Source organism: Podarcis pityusensis, assembly GCF_964106645.2.
Source record: "Podarcis pityusensis genome assembly, chromosome: 1".
Classification (NCBI taxonomy): domain Eukaryota; kingdom Metazoa; phylum Chordata; class Lepidosauria; order Squamata; family Lacertidae; genus Podarcis; species Podarcis pityusensis.
Genome location: NC_138028.1, coordinates 69,943,388 through 69,959,932, shown reverse-complemented (window position 1 = coordinate 69,959,932; position 16,545 = coordinate 69,943,388). Strand labels below are relative to the sequence as shown.

Below are 16,545 nucleotides of genomic sequence, written 5' to 3'. Positions count from 1 at the left end.
TGACACAACTCAATCAGGGTCAGGAATCTGATAAGTCTCCAGGGAAAGTTCATTAGCAAACCGGAGAATTTTCAGAGCTGTGGTATTATTGGTGCTACGCCAGAAAGACAATTAAGAAAGGCCATTCACAAGGCAATTAAAGTTCAATTTGTCACTAATCCCCCAGCCAGACTCAACAGAAGGCAATAGAATGGTCAGAATATATATTTTTTTATAACGTTGGAAAGTACCAAACAGGACTTGCTCGTGAGTAAACATTGCAGAGGGCCCTTGGCAATGAGAAAGACAACTGCTGGAAAACATGGCGATATATTAAGTGCTATGTGGAAGCTCCATTTGATTCTCAGCTAATTCTGGGAAAGCAACACATCAGCAGTGTTAAAGGGCTATGTGGCGTTAGTACGGAGTCCCCGGTCGTCTCACGGACTATTGACCCGTACACCACTAATCCGCTGCCACCAACCAGGTCCTCCCTGGTAAAATCACTTCAGTCTCAGTCAGCTTTTCAATTCATAAAGAAGAGTGTATTTTATTTCAGACTTAAAACAAAACTATTACAGCATTCCAAACAGTGTTCCTCTTTACTTTCTTAGTCTTATGTTCCTCTCTCTATCTCTGCTACCACCCCACACTCAAGGACCAACTGCCCTAACTGTCCCTCTATTACCAACTGCCTTTCCCAACCAGCCAACCCACTCACTCAAACCAACCAACCACCCACCCACAACTCCCAACGAACTCACTCCCAGAACTCCTCTCAGAACTCCTTTATAGACCCACGGACTGCACCCCCCTGGGTCCTGTTGGTGCAACCTATTTAACTATTTCCCCTCCAGCACTCTCTCATATATGGTAACGTCACAGGCTATAGCATGGAAGCAATCTCTGAGACCCAGCATGGAAATGCCATAGTTGTAGGAAGAACATCCTCTGTTCCTGCTCTTCAGTCCAGTGCCTAGGTCAGTCTCTGATGGCTGGGGTTGATGGGAAACAAACCACTGCAGGGTACTAGAATGCCAAAGGCTGGCTTAAAGTAACTGGGTGAGCTCCTTTTCCAGGCAACAGAATAAGGCTGATGGGGACAAGGAGTCAGTAATCATACTGAAATAATCTTCAATATCTCATTGCCCTGATTTGCACATACAGCAGTGGTATATATACCACAAATCACGTCAAATCTGCTATTCAGACATTTGGTTGTACAAGCATCATGGAGGGCAGAGTAAGTTTGAAATGGTGAGCAAAGTTTTAAAAATTTGAAGCGGGCAAGCAGTCTGAGAGCTTGTGGAGAAGTCAAATTGTGGAGGTATTTGACAACTACTGCCCAATCACTAATATCCCATTCTTGGGCAAGGTAAGTGAGTGAGTGGTAGCTAGCCGGAAGCAGATGTGCCTGGAAGGAAATGAATTATCTAGACGCATTTCAATCTGGCTTCAGGCTGAGACTTGGCAATGAAACAAGTTTAGTCACTCTGATAACTCATAGGAGGAGAGAGGTGGGGGTGGAGGGAAGTGCAACCCTCTTAATTTTTCTAGACCTCTCAGTGGCTTTTGATGCCATTGACCATGGTATCTTTCTGGAGCAGTTCTGCAGATTGGGAGCTGGGGAACTCTGTGCTACAGTGGTTTCACTCCTGTCTTCTCCTGCACTACCATCAAGTAGCACTGGGAGTAGCTCAGGAACTTGGTAAATGTACTGTGGGGTCTCGCAGTGTTCCATATTGTTTCACGTGCCTTTTTTTTTATTTTAGCATGAAGTAACTGGAGGATTTCATCAGAGGATCTGGAGCTTTGTCATATGTGTATATCTATTTGGTTGTTTTGTAAACCACCCTGGGATCCAAACAGACGAAGAGTGTTTTTAAAATGTGGACAACAACATTAACAAGCGCAACATTTGGAAACATCCAATTCTGCACATGCAGCCAAATAGGTAGATACAGTAGGAAGCAGGAAAGATATTTCTGGTTTTGTTTTTACATATATAGAAGCCAATTAACTGTATAGCTTAATCCTATGCATGTTTACTCAGAAGCAAATCCTGTTGCCTTCCATGGCACTTTCTTCCAAATCAATGTGTGCAGGATTATAGCCCCAAATCAGAAAGCTGTAAGCCCTGAAAGGAGTTCCAATGTCACTGAGCCAAAGCTTAATGTCTTTATCCACTTTTGTTTCAGAAAAAGCTCTCGTTCTCAAGAATAGATGTTTCGCTGGAATAAAACAGACATCTCCTCTAACAAACTGTGGGAAAGATCCACACAGCTGCATTCTGTCTTTGATTCTTTCAGAGGCTCTTATAAGTGAGCATAAGGCGAAGGCCAGAAATGAGAGCAGCAGTGACTGTATATGCACAGGTCTACAGGTGGGTTCTGTATTAGCTGCAGGCTAGCTGAAAACTGCCCTATACTCTTTAACCTGGCCTCTGACACCTGAATTGCGTGTTTTCAAGATCCCGCCCTATTCTTGTGATTGTAATTTGCTTTTGCTGTTTTTAATACTTAATTTTAAAATGCTGCCAGCCGTCCTGGGACCAGCTGGTAAAGGATGGTTAATAAATGAGAGGCAAGATGGTGTGGTGGTTAGAGTGTTGAACTAGGATCTGGCAGACCAGGGTTCAAATCTTCACTCAGCTACAAAACTACCTAGGTGGCCTTGGGCCAGACACTGCCTCTCAGCCTCGTCTACCTCACAGGGTTGTTATGGAGAATAAATGAGAAGGAGGACAGCCATGTACACCACCTTGAGCTCCTTAGAGAAAAAGGTGGAATATAAATGCAATAAATAAATAGTAGTAGTAGTAGTTGTAATAATAATAATAATAATAATAATAATAATAATAATATACACTGAAGCACTTGAAAGCCATAGAATATATACTTCAAACTGGCACATTTGCTACTGTGATCGTAACTGCAGGTAGTGGGAGCAGCAGCAGCAGGGCATCCTGAATGAAGGAATTCCTTCAGACTATCAAGATGCTGCTTTAATTTGATTCTAATGGCAGCAGAGCTGGTAAATACCCATATTCCACTGGTGTTTGCTATGGAGAGCACATAAAATGTAACGAGAGTGGGAGACAGGTATCCCTGAACATAAGAAGAGTTCTGCAGGATCAGTCCAAAAACGTACCTGTTTCAGCATCCTGCTTCCTACAGTGGCCAACCAGATGCTTCTGAGTACAAACAAGACTTTCACAATAGCCTCTTGTTCCCCACGGACTGGTGTTCTAACGCATCATATAGTATATAGCCATCAAGTAATGAGAGATGCCCAGGATCCGGCCAAGGTCAATCACTGTAATAATAGTCCAGCTTGGTAGGATATCTTATATATATGCACACATGAATGAGCATGGTTCATAGTGCCAAAGAAGTGTCTGATAACTAAATAATGGAATATGGAAACTATTTTCCAGGCAGTAATACATCTCTCTGCATGGATCTTAAGGATAGATGGCACATCTAGAGGGTTTTTTGGATAAATACACGTGGCTTTTCTATTCCTCCTGTTGAAACCTGTAGCAGAAGCAACGCTATCCGAACACAGGTGGGAACTGACACTATTTACAATCCGATTGGGTGTCCATATAGAAGCACGTTAAGGAAACAGCTGTTAGTACATGTCTTGTATGTTTACTTTGCTGAAATATGCCACTGTTTCTAAGAGTTTAAGAGAATCCCCTAAAAGAAAAGGTAACCTTAAGGCTATTTTGCAATATACCAAGTGGATCATTTTCAGTGTATAGTTCTCCAAATCACGCCTGCTCAGGTGCCTGTGAAGTGATTCAAACAAGAGCGTTACATGTCTGAAAAAATATAATAGGTCTCCACTGTGGGCCCCACTTAACATTTTCTAGTTGTTTGTGCCATCTTATGAGCATGAATGGAAGGAGCCATTGGTGTTTGCTCTAAGCATTAATCCATAGTAATAGAAAGCACAAAAGCTCAAGTTCAGAGCAACTAAGCTCCAAAGCATACCACAAGACAAGTAGTCCGAATCTGCAGGCTTCCCTTTTTCTTGAAAGTTGGTGCAGCACCCTCCACAAAGCTCCCTCATCCACAAATGTGCCCCAGATCACTCTTGTAAATATCTGTTTTAGGGACTTGGGGAAGACGGGGGTGTAAGCTGCATTCTTGATGCTGTGAGAGGACAACAGTGGCTTTTTCTGTTAAGCAAAATCTCTTTGTGCAAATTACTACCCAAGCTGACCTGTTGCAAAACTGCCAAACGCCTCGCCGGTGCCACCACCAACCAGGTTCTCTTACAACTACCTGGGTGACAACCAAGGCCACAGCCAACATTCATTTATAATACTCATTAAATAGGACATTTTACAACCTGCTGGCATGCTCCGTAGCTAGTGACAGCCAAACTTACTAGCTCTTCAGTTTCCAGTGCACTAGGATTTGCCTTTAATTTAAATCCTCCAATTTTTTTCATTTTAAGAAAATATTAAAATGTTTAAAATCCATGCAGGAGACCTACAGGTAATTTGTAGCAAATGTGTGAGAAAAATGCCAGGCCTGGCTCTGTTCGGTGCCTGTTCCAAAAGCCTGCTTTCTATCACAGCAAACGGTGTCACAAGTTCACCAAAGGAACAAGGCAAAAGCTACAGAGAGGCAAGGGATTCCTGCTAATACTGCTCCTTGTGTATGGAAAAGTGGTGGCTGACCAGGATTGCTGACAAAGAGGAGTCTCCTTTACACTCTCTCCCATACACCTTAATTTCAAAGTACCCATACTCCCACTAGGATGGACTTGTTACATGAGCCCTGGTTTGCTCTTGACACTACGTATGTTCCTATAGCTTCAGTCTGGACCAGGAGGCACCTACAAATGTTCAACTACTTTGTTTGCCCAACCCAAAGAGTGCAACAATTCTGCCATTGAACATGGCCTTTTAAACAATAAGGGGAGGAAAGAACTTTGGGTAACCCCCTGCTTAATGTACTCTTGTTGGCTCAGAGGTGAGGAACCTGAAGCCTAGGGGCCAGATGCAGTCCAAACATAGGGTTCTCTGCCCAATACAGGCTTCCCTTCCAAGCTACATCAGTCCCCAGTCCTACCCCTATGCTTTTGCCTGGCTGGAATCTGCCCCCGAACTGTGGATGGAGAGATGGAGTGTGTGTGGAAAGCTCTGTGTTTTATATGACTGGAATGTAGCGGGAATGTAGCTCACTGCACAAAGGTGCATCTATTGTTTTCCCACTTTTGCCTTTGGCTCCGCCCACCTCTGGTTCCCAGGAGGTTGATCATGAGGAAAAGTGGCCCTTGGGATGAAAATAGCTTCCCACTCCTGGCAAAGCTAGTCACAGTAGGCAAGGTGAAGGCCAGCGCTCCTTTTACTTGCTCCTCAGAAACAGCCAGCAAACCTCTACTTGAACCTTCATGCTCCAGCATACAATCCAATCCAACAATAGTTACTCAAGAGTAAGTCGAACTTATCTCTGTGGAACTTACTTCTAAGCAAGAATGCTTGGAATTATAGTCTCTGTTCTTAAATACTAGTGATACATACCTCGTGTACCTCCGGTTACAAACAATTCATTCCAGAGGTCCATTCTTAACCCGAAACCGTTCTTAACCTGAGGTGCACTTTCACTAATGGGGCCTCCTGCTACCACCGCACCGTCGGCACACGACTTCTGCTCGCATCCCGGGGCAAAGTTCACAACCAGGAGCATCTACTTCCGGGTTAGCGGAGCTCATTACCTGAAGCGTTCATAAGGAGGATGGTACATAACCCAAGGTTCCACTGTACATGCACCACCACCACCACCATACAAAAAGGGGGGGGGGGGGAATTCTACCTGTTAAGTTGCAACATTTCATTTTAATTACTTGTTTCGTATATAAAAATGAGACAGTGATATGACTCACTGCACTTGAGTCAAATGCTATTTAATTCCTAGACAGTGAATCTATAGTACAAGGCCTGGATCTACTCACATTTTACTTTTATTTACAAAGTGGGTGTCTGTACATTACCTAACAGGTACATTTTTATTTTTGATGTGGCTGTAAAAATATTATGATTTAGTAGTGGTTTCGATTTCCCACTGGTAAGGTTATACATACAGATGTAAACTGCATTTAGTATGAGCTCACTTTGAATGGGCATATGGAAATTATATTGAAGAAATATTAAAATTCTGCTTCGTGCTATTTTCCTAGATAAGCTGTGGGAACTGCAAGAAATCCAATGCAGGAAATACTATTCCATCAAACAGAAAATCACATAAATAGATAGGATGTCCAGTCCAAACCACTGCACTGAGGAAGGATTTTCCATACCTAAACATCTTTAAGAGGCTAATCCATGGACTACAATCATACAGTCTGTGATTATACAAACTACACATAACAAAGACAGACTAGGAGTAAAGGAGGTAAATCATGCCAAAAACTGAGGGAAAGCATTTCGTAAAACAAATTTGGATGACTCAAAAGCAGACACAAACAACTGCATCCTTGCATCTGATGTAGTTTGTTGCACTGTGGACCTTAGCTTACAGGTTTCAGTGGATTTTTTAAGTAAGGCTAATTCTGCATTGGATCATCAACCAATGAAACCTTAATATTGGTGTCAATTGGCTCCTTTATGAGTAAATGGCAGTGCACCTGTGGAGTCCAACAAAAACCAATTTTCTTAGCAATTCAGTTCCAGCCTGCTCCACCAGCATCCTGTCTACATTGGTGGCCTTTGTTTATTGATTGATTGAGTTCCATCTTCCATGCTTATTCTAGTTTAATACAGTAAAAAAAATTCTGTATGGTTATAGAACTTTAATGAAAAGATATGTCAGACACCCCAACTACACAGTCTAAATTAGGAAAGCTATCCAAAACATGCTACCCCATAATTTTACGCCTCCTTCAAGCAACCCCTGCAGCCCAGCTGGTGCCAAACATAATGCTCTGCTTTCCTTTAGACCACATCAGGAAGGCCAAGAGGGGAGTGGTCTTGTCCTATGGACAGCTGCCTGGGCTTGTGCCCTGGGGAGGTCACTTTGATGCTGCTAACACAGTGGTTTGACTTCCCCCAGTGGCAGAACTTGGGTCTCAAGTTTCAGGAACACTCTGTGTGATGCCAAAATTAGGCATCCCTCTGCCTCTCAACTTCCATTCTACACCATAGTTGCCACAACCCCCGTGGTGCCCCCAAGCCTCCGCACCCAGTGTGACCAAAATCCTGTACCCCTAAATCTACCTCTACTTCACCCCCGGAGGCACACTGTCTCTTGAAACAGACAGGGGCCAACAATAATAATTTTGTCATCTATAGTCAGCACTGCAAATGCCAGCAGGGAAGATAAGGGTTGTGTTGAAATCTTGTGTCGTCATACAATATGCATGTACACATTAAGCATATATACATCACTCATGATCCCCTGCCCCCCAAAAACAAGCAACCCGGGCTGACACTTCCAAAATGCTGTCATATGAGAACAATATGTAGGCAGCAGTATCTGGAAGGCTGCATCCCCATCACTACTAAAGAGCTGAAGGATCAGAACAATGAAAGAGGCAGGAGTAGTCGGGTTTTCAATTTGGGCAGTCAAAAGATTATGACCAGCCACATTTAACAATGTTTCCTCACTGTAAAGAAACCCTCCTGGGGGTACCGTGTCACAAGCATTAGAAAATATTGATAGGAGTTTGAGTGTGGTGCTAAATCTATACATTTTCAAGATTAGACTGAAAAGGAAGTGATTGTGGAGCATTTCCACCTCATGAAGAAGACTTTTATTTCCTTGCTCTTCCTTGTCATGCAGCCTACAACTCCCAAACACTGACATCAAAACCTGCAGTATCAGTTAATTAAAGCTCTGATTTTATATTTTTGAAGAGAAAAAGAAGCTATTTATCTTTGAGGAGAAAATAACTAAATGTAGTGCAACAGGACACAGCCTTACCCTAGGCAATGATAAACTACTGTGTAAATATCACAGCCCAATTACATATGGTAACACTTTGTTCCTGTCTCCTGAATTTAACTCTGGACTGATCCGATAAGGAAACCTGAGGTTTTGTTCTTAACTTTCCTGAAAGATGTTTTAAAGCATGCAGGGAGGAGCTGTAATTAAAAAAAAGGAAAAAACGGGAGACAAATACTATCCTTCTTCTGCAGTATCTTTGTTATTTTCACTCTGTCCATGTTTTCCTTCTTGTAGTCATACCCAGCACAAAGAGGAAACAAGCCATCAGCAGCATGTCTGAACCATGCTAGCAGGCGCACTGAAGCCAATCAGAAGTGTCTTTCATTGTGTAATGGAACACAAAAGACACTCTGTTTGAGAAACTCGGGAAGAAAGCTAAAAGCTTGTGACCTAGTCTCCCAGTCAAAAACTGCAACCGTGGCTAACAAAGGCCTGAGATCCATAGAAGACATCCTAGTGAGCAGACCCTAAAATCTGTGAACAGGATTTATCATTTGACCTCCAGCAATACTGTCCTATACCCTGACTAACCCACCCAAATTCCATATTATCAGAGCTTCAGTTATCAAAAATTCACCCCGGCCCCACATTCTGTATATGGAACATTTGCAGCCTGAAACCAGCATGTTTCTGCCTATCCTGCTGGATGTTGACTGCTGAATGTATTACATTTGGATTAACTTGATATTTTCAATGACCCACCTCTGCAAATGTAAAAGGGGAAGGGCTTAGTAGACCAGGGATCCAACCCTTTCAGTGTTTCACTGGCAGAAAGTTCATACTTCCCAAGAGAAATTGCAGAAGAGAAGAAATCCGGGGAATAGGTCAGAGGAACACAAGAAAGTATCTTATACTGATTCAGATCATTGGTCTATCTAGCTCAGTGTTGTCTACACAGACAGTGTCTCTCTCCAAGGTTTCAGACAAGAACCTTCTGCAGATGTTCTGTAACTAGCTAAGGCTCTTCTAGTGGTCATTTTTATACTCTGTCTAGAAGCTGAACACTGGGATCCTGACCTTAGCTGAACTCCCTAGAATGAATAGTAGTAAAACTCTCTGATTCTCATAATCAATCCAGTATATTTTGGTCATGTATTAGCTGAGTTTTCACAACACTTGATTTTATTAGACAGGCATTAAAATATTTTCCACCAAAGGCACCAGTTATAAAGCACAGTTTGAGGCATTTCATTGAAGCCTTTACTTGCACATCTAAAATGAAATGTTTTTGGGGGGAGGGTTGTGGGTTTTGTTTTGTTTTTGCCTCTGCCTACATCTGCACCCAGTTGGAATTTACCATAAAAGGTGTTTTAAATGCACGGAGCCCAGAAATAACCAAGAATTCAAAGGAAGTGCCCTCATTAAAAAGACCAGAGCAGGTTTGATAAATAATAAAGAAACTTTACTTGATTTTTCTGGAATGCACATTTAAAACAGCATAGTTTCCTTAACAATGTTTAACCATTGTTTCTATTTAACCACCTTTATTTAAAACCCTATATCTGCAACATGCATACAATGCAACTTCTCCTGCAACAAGTTGATATTTAAAAAAATGCCTCTCCTAAGTTGAGTGGTGCTGCTGAATCTCACACTGCTGGAGAAGTGAACTCGCTAGCAAAGCAGCCGCAGTCTTAAGGCAACCTTCCTTCCTTTTAATTGTTTAAATCCCAAGCACAGACTTGATTTCTTTTGCTCCATCTATTTCTTCATTTAAGTGCATGTAGGCAGATCCATCACCAGGAAAAATTAAGCAGCCACTCAGAAGCCAAGAACCCAAACAGCAAAATACAGTAAAAGAATTACCTTCAATGTAATCACCATCATTGCGGTGGATGTGGACCCGACTGCCATTTGCGGGTCTCGAGAAACTTTCCTGAAAGTCTCTCTCTCTCTCATGTTGGAATACTTCACACAGAGAGAAAGTAGTAGTCCTAGTACAAGATTCAACAACTTTTCACAGGCAAAAAGATCTATTCTTCAGGGCGGGCGGTGGGGTGAAATTCACCATTTCCTCCCTCTTTGCTTAACAAAACCCAACTGCTAGGGCATGACATCACTCCTCGGAGAATGGGATTCCAAACATACGCTGACATGCAGCTCCAGAAACGAAAAGGAAAATTAAAAGAGAGGGAGGGAGGGAGAGAAAGAGAAAGAGGCAGAGACAAAAAAAAAAAAGAGGGGAAAGTTTTCATTACCTGACACTTGCAGCACTTCCCCTTCCACGCCATTCTCGATTTTTGTATTTCCCAGACCAGAAAAAAAGCTTTGCCCTATTAGCTGAGGCACTGGACAAACGAGCGACGTTCAGAGTCTAATACCTGCTGTGCTTCCCACAGCTCCTTCTCATGACCTTTCACAGCACAGATCTCGGCCAAAATGATTGCAGGGAGAGTACACAGACTGGCTGGGTCAGTTGTCATGGTGATCATTCTCACCCTTTCTCTCTCACACACACAGGCTCACTCTCCCTCCCGCCCTCCCTACACACACACACACACACACACACACACACAAACAGTGTGTCACAATTCTGGAAGACATCCATGAAACAGCATGCCTTTTCATCCAGGTTTTTTTTTTCCCCTACCCCTCGAGCATTTTGCCCCTCCTCCTCAACCGCCACCGTTGCTCTCACCAAGCCAGCCCCCAGACGCTTCAAATTGATTATTGCTGCTTCAAAAAAGATAATGCCTTTTCAAGTTAGTGACGTCGAGTTTAAGGTACTTTCCACTCAGCTAAGGGTTGCAGAGACAGGTTGGGTTGCAAAATCTTTCTGCAATAATAATAATAAAAAAACACCAGAGAGGCCTGCCACTGCCTGAGCTGGGAGGGGGGTGTATGAGAGGAAAAGGTGGGGGGGGTGTCATTTGACATTACAGATTTGATATCTCTAGCTCCGACATCAAACTGAAATACAATAGGAAGGATTACAGAGCTGGAAAATCACTCTTCAGACAGCTAAATGGCTTACCTTGTTGCTCAACCCAGCACTTTGTGAAAATACTTAATTTTTGTAGATATTCATTGTCGCCAAGCAGGGCATCCTGTAGTCTTTCATCCTTCTGTAGTTAAGAAGAAAAATATAGATGTGGGTTAGGAATGAAACAGGATTGTGAAATGAGAAAGAGAGATTGCCATTTCTCCCAAAAGTTTCCTTGCTTCCAGGGCATACCACTCATTGCGGTAGAAATGCTACCCACATTCCACACAAGTTAACCATCTATTCGCCTTGCCAGTACCTGGTTATGTTGTCAACAAAATTAGTGTGACTTGGGTATGCATGACAAGGCAGAAAGCTGATGTCTTTTGCCACTGGGAAATAGTTCTTTAGAAACAAGCGGAAGTTCTTTTTGATACTTTTTGCTACAGCTTCTGAGTGAATCTCCTATTTTTTCCAACCTTTCCATCTTTCTTACTGTTTGTGCTTTAAATGTGCTTTAAAAGTATGGAGTCTTTTCATCTTGTTTACTGTTTGCTTGACACAATGTTATTATTAATAATGAAATTTAAATAAATTTGCACTGCACAACTAATTTCACAACAGAGAAGAACACAACACACATAAAATCAGATGCAAACTGTGCAACTGTATGCTTCAGCGCTTAAAAATGAATAAAATCAGCAGATTTTTCTAAAATAATAATAATAATGGCAGTTTCAAAGTTACGGAGATTAAATAGAAAATTATAATTAAGAATACGTAAGTGTGACGAACGCCAGAATCCACAGAATTATTTTCTAGATCAGCCACAAATCTAAATTCATTTACCTTTACCACAGTTTTGTGTGAGAACTATCTTAACGTAAAAAAAGACTGGTTGATGCTTTGTAGACTATAAAATAATTTTCTATGTAAACTTTTTCCCATTTCAAAACATTTTAAAGTGATGCCCACTTTAATGTCTAGCAGTTAGGCACCATGGCAACGCTGGATAAAATACTTGGAAGAAAATAATATTGTTTCTCTTTTTAAGCTTATTGCTATGGAAACAAAAAGGACCCTTTTTAAATCTCATTGAACTCAATGAGAACTTTGACAGGAATTTAAATGAGAGCAAAAGCAAGCCCAAGCCTTTTAAACTTCAAGATAGGGCCTTGGAGACTTCCTTCTTTGGAAAGTTAATTGAAGACAGTCAGTGAAGATTTTAAAAGCTCCATATAAAGTCTCAGAAAATCTGAACAGTTCCCGTTTCTCCTATGTGAGCAACATATGCAACACTCCCCCTAGTGGGAAACCAAGTCCTTTAAAAATATCTATTCTTACAGTAGTCCACGGCTTTCATACACTACCCAGCATGTTTCTTTAAATGCAGAATATTACAACTTCTGTAGAACCTTTCTTATCGGTTTCTGTTTAATCTGCATCTTTTCTAGGGAAAGACTGCAATCTAATTTAGGGAGAGGGTTTGACTCAGGGGTAGAGAATCTGCTTTGCTTGCATTAAGTCCCAGATTCACTCCCTGTCATCTCCAGGTAAAACTGAGAATGACTCCCTGGTGTGCCACTGCCAGTCAGAATAGACAGTATTAAGGTAGATGAACCAATGGTCTGACTCTCTATAAGGCACCTGGCTGTGTTTCTGTGGCTCAGAACTTAATCTCATGCCATGACACGACAAATGGAACTAAAACATTGCTTCTTCATATATTGCTCAGAAATCTGGATTTTCAAATACTTCCATTAATAACGTAGCATAGAATAACCCAAACCTCAATACACTTCTAAAGCCAGGCAAGTCACAGCCAAAGGATTGCATCAGGATCACAAGTGCCGGCCAGGGAATGAGATTATTCCAAGAACATAAAAAGATGCCAGCAGGATTGGGCCAAAGGCCCATTTAATCCAGCACTCACAGTGTCCACCCAGATGCCCATGAGAAGCCTGGAAGCAGGAACATATCCTCCAACACACTCCAAAGAAAAACCGGGGTGTGCGTCTTTCAGGGCTGCGGTCCACTATGAGTCACATCCCTCGCGCGAGAGCACAACCCCAAAAAGTGTGCATCTTTCGGGGCCACAATCTCCCAGGAGCCAGGTGATATATATTGATTTTTATGTATTAATAACTGTGTATTAACGTAACATTTTAATGTGTAACTCTGTATTTTTGTGATGTTTTATTTAAGTTGACAGTTGTTGCTTAATTTTGTGTTACTTTTATTGTTGTTAGCCGCTCTGAGCATGGCTTTGGCTGGGGAGGGACGGATATAAATAAATTATTTATTATTATTATTATTATTATTATTATTATTATTATATTAAGCGGCATAGAAATTGAATAACCATCTGGCGCAGACATGCACACTCCAGTCACCTCCAAGAAAAGGAACTGCCATGCTGATCCTGGCCACCAGATCAACCTGCTTGTGAGCATCAAACAGCAGGACATGGGAAGGCAATGCTTAGAGCAGGAGTGCTAAACCTTTGGGCTTACTAATGTTGTTAGACTACAGCACCCATCATCCCTGAGCATTGGCCAGGTTGGCTGGGAGAGGTAGTCCAGAATATCTGGAGGGAACCACATTAGTGGAGACTGATGCAGAGAAAGAACAGTGGACTGAACAGTAGTGGATTAGGAGTAAGAGAGATATTTAAGTGTACAGTGTTACCTCAGGTTAAGAACTTAATTCGTTCTGGAGGTCCGTTCTTAACCTGAAACTGTTCTTAACCTGAGGTACCACTTTTGCTAATAGGGCCTCCCGCTGCCGCCGCACGTTTTCTGTTCTCATCCTGAGGTAAAGTTCTTAACCCGAGGTACTATTTCTGGGTTAGCAGAGTCTGTAACCTGAAGCGTCTGTAACCCGAGGTACCACTGTAGTAGGTTGTAGGAATGCATTCCAGACAGGTGACAGATAACAAATTAGTGCTTGCCTCGTTCACAAATAAGCAAAAGCTTTTGCACTGAGAAATTTCTTTACAAAATAGACTATTTCCCATGATTGTCTCCTCCAGATACACCATGGAAATGGTACAGGCTGCCAGGTTGGATGTCCAATAAGATATCATCCTGTTTATTTACACAGGATGATCTTACATGGTAGCACTGCAGTCACTTTGAACTGAAAATACAATGCAGACCTATGGCATTTTTTTGCGGCCCCTTTTGATATTATGTTCTAAATGTTCTAAATGTGAGCTAGGAACTTTACACAACCTGTGGTGACTGAGCAGATCATTATCTTCAAAAGCTCATTAGGCAGCAGGCAGTAAAAGGAAAATGTCAGGCCGCTTTTTCTCTGAAAAACCATCTCTTTTCTGCAGGGTATCTCAAGTTCTTAAGATTCTTTTATTCTGCACAAGCCTCGAGCTGCGTAGTCATGTATGTTATTGTGAACTGCAGGGATCTGACATAAATAACTCTGCAACCATGAATTCAAACAAAAGTTTCCCTTCAAATATGCAATAAGAATTACAATTCCCAAGTGAAATAGGAATCCCCATGGCAATAGGTTAATGAGACTATGGAAGCACTAAAACTAGAGATGGTTTTAAGGCCCAAACTGCACATGACATAAGCCATGTATTTAAACAAGTGTGCTTAATCTGGCCATTTTTAGTTTCGAGAAAAAAGGAGCCATGCGTCCCTGACATGGTCCCAATAATCTGAGTTGGGTTTTCTGCTGAAAACAACTCACTCCTGGCTTGTTCAACCCCAGAAGTACTGTTTACTGCAAACAGCACCTTCAGCCAATGGCAGCCAAGCAGGGCATGATTTTTATGAGAAAACTGATGTTCTAGATTGGGGTCTTTTCTACAACAAAGTTTGAGATGAAGGAAGGAGGCGAAGTATATTTGCTACTGTTGTGCCTCTTGGATATAATCGTGACTTATTAATAGAAACGTTGCAGCTGCTTGAACAACTTTAGGCTGCCACTGTGGGAAATTTTGGAGTGAACATCCGGTGCTAGTTCAGTCTAGGACCAATAGAGAAAATGCTGCCTCCAGAAAAGGGGTTTATCCATTATATTAAGGATTAAAGTAATTGATGTTGCTGTCTCCCCATATACTCAATAGCTACAGCAACCTTCACCACCAACCTGGTGCCCTCCAGCTCCTTCAGCATGGCTCTGCTCCCCCTAGCTCCAGCAGCATATGGCTGGGGCTGATGGGGGTTGTAGACCAAGATATCTAGAGGGTACCAGGTTGGTGAAGGCTGAGCTGGAGTCTGAAAAGGAAGAAAATGCACATTTTCTCCTTCTGTTGTTTTCTGGAACATCATAGAGCAAAGAAACTTAGTGAGTAGCAGGGATAGGTGATTGTGCTAAAGGTTAACTAAAAATTAGCCCAACTTTGTGCAGAACTGCAAGCAAATTCAAAACAACATTTATTCATGCAGTTCTACATCTAATTAGTATTGTGTTGTGTTTCATTTTTTTTATTCTCCATCCCTTCACTTCCTGCTTAGAGCTTATGACCAGGGATTTAACAATTACCGGTACCTGGCACAATTTAGTCTACTGTTGTGGTACTTTAGAGATGGCCAAGAGCTAGATGTGCCAGAAATCTCAGACAAATCCTGTTCGGGCAGACATTTGCCCATAGAAAAGTTGAGAGGTGTTAAGGCCACTCACCTCACAAAGTACATTCAGATCAAGTCTGCTTAAATACAATGAAGTCTGAGCTTGAAACGGTAGAGCACGCACTGTAAATTATGCATTGTCTGTTGTCTGTGTATGCACATCATTGAAATTTCTCTCTCTCTAAGAGTAGCAAAGTATTTTGCACAAGAAGTATCCAACAATCTTGAATCACAGCTATTAACTATTAATCCAAATGGTTAAAGACTCACCTAAAATACTGTGCAGTACAAATCTATGTATATATGTCCCATTAGTTTCAAAGGCACTTACTCCCAGGGAAGCACACATAGGATTACAGGCTTGCTAGCAGTGTGGATGAGTAATGCTACTAAACCAAGACATCGCTAATTTGGTAAAACCATTTTAGGAACAAGATTGAATTTTGCCAAAGCACTGTGGATGAAGCATTTGGAAATCAATCCATCACGACATTCTCCTGTGCAAAGCTCATTGAAATGGAGCCTGAATGGGAGAGATTCACAGTGAGTTGTGGCTCTGACATCTTGATCTTAAAAGGCACTGAAAATAGCATAGCAGAACTACTCAAATCAATCAATCAATCAATCAATCAATCATTTTACACACAGAAATCATTTTCTAATCACAGTTCCAGACACTTCTCTACACTTCTCTAAAGGATATAGTGAATAGATAGGTCTTCCCCAAACTGCTCCCCTACAAATGTTTTGTGCTGTGCTATCTGGCGCTGATGGGAGTTGTATTCCAAAATATCTAAAAGGCACTAGGTTGGGGAAGGCTGGAGTAGATATTTACGAGGCTAAAATGAAGAGGGAAAAAACCGTGCCCAAGCTATATCATGCATACTATGCATGTTGCACAGGTAGTAGGGATTCGTGTGTGGTTCACGGACAAGAGTGGAAGGAACTCATGGGTTCCAATAAAGCATAGAGTAAGCCCTGCAGTCCCGCCCTATCGTCCACTAAAACACCAAAACACAAGACTAAAGCACCAAAACACAAGGAGAAGAGAATGGCTGCATTTGAGAACTTGCATACGCGGCAG

At 41.8% G+C, this 16,545-nt stretch overlaps 1 protein-coding gene across 6 annotated transcripts in view; it reads right to left on the bottom strand.

Annotated features, from left to right (window-relative positions):
• The window catches only part of DENND2B (DENN domain containing 2B), a 143,114-nt gene that overhangs the window by 103,105 nt on the left and 23,464 nt on the right, over positions 1-16,545 (bottom strand). Inside the window, exon 2 of one of the 6 annotated variants that reach the window (XM_080975972.1) lies at positions 10,915-11,005. The gene's annotated coding sequence lies outside the window, so the exon portion shown is untranslated. Of the gene's footprint in view, positions 1-9,746; positions 9,992-10,138; positions 10,409-10,914; positions 11,006-16,545 lie in introns of those variants that run through there. The other 5 variants (XM_080975974.1, XM_080975971.1, XM_080975975.1 and 2 more) reach the window with 5 other exon arrangements.